The sequence below is a fragment of the Sycon ciliatum genome, chromosome 1 (assembly GCF_964019385.1).
Source record: "Sycon ciliatum chromosome 1, ocSycCili1.1, whole genome shotgun sequence".
Lineage (NCBI taxonomy): Eukaryota > Metazoa > Porifera > Calcarea > Leucosolenida > Sycettidae > Sycon > Sycon ciliatum.
In genome coordinates this window covers 51,466,039-51,466,805 of record NC_088643.1, presented here as the reverse complement: position 1 = coordinate 51,466,805, position 767 = coordinate 51,466,039, and positions in this window count along the sequence as shown.

Here is a 767-nt window from a genome sequence, read left to right as displayed (position 1 = left end):
AGTAGTAGTAGTAGTAGTAGTAGTAGTAGTAGTAGTAGTAGTAGTAGTAGTAGTAGTAGTAGTAGTAGTAGTAGTAGTAGTAGTAGTAGTAGTAGTAGTAGTAGTAGTAGTAGTAGTAGTAGTAGTAGTAGTAGTAGTAGTAGTAGTAGTAGTAGTAGTAGTAGTAGTAGTAGTAGTAGTAGTAGTAGTAGTAGTAGTAGTAGTAGTAGTAGTAGTAGTAGTAGTAGTAGTAGTAGTAGTAGTAGTAGTAGTAGTAGTAGTAGTAGTAGTAGTAGTAGTAGTAGTAGTAGTAGTAGTAGTAGTAGTAGTAGTAGTAGTAGTAGTAGTAGTAGTAGTAGTAGTAGTAGTAGTAGTAGTAGTAGTAGTAGTAGTAGTAGTAGTAGTAGTAGTAGTAGTAGTAGTAGTAGTAGTAGTAGTAGTAGTAGTAGTAGTAGTAGTAGTAGTAGTAGTAGTAGTAGTAGTAGTAGTAGTAGTAGTAGTAGTAGTAGTAGTAGTAGTAGTAGTAGTAGTAGTAGTAGTAGTAGTAGTAGTAGTAGTAGTAGTAGTAGTAGTAGTAGTAGTAGTAGTAGTAGTAGTAGTAGTAGTAGTAGTAGTAGTAGTAGTAGTAGTAGTAGTAGTAGTAGTAGTAGTAGTAGTAGTAGTAGTAGTAGTAGTAGTAGTAGTAGTAGTAGTAGTAGTAGTAGTAGTAGTAGTAGTAGTAGTAGTAGTAGTAGTAGTAGTAGTAGTAGTAGTAGTAGTAGTAGTATAGTAGTAGTAGTAGTAGTAGT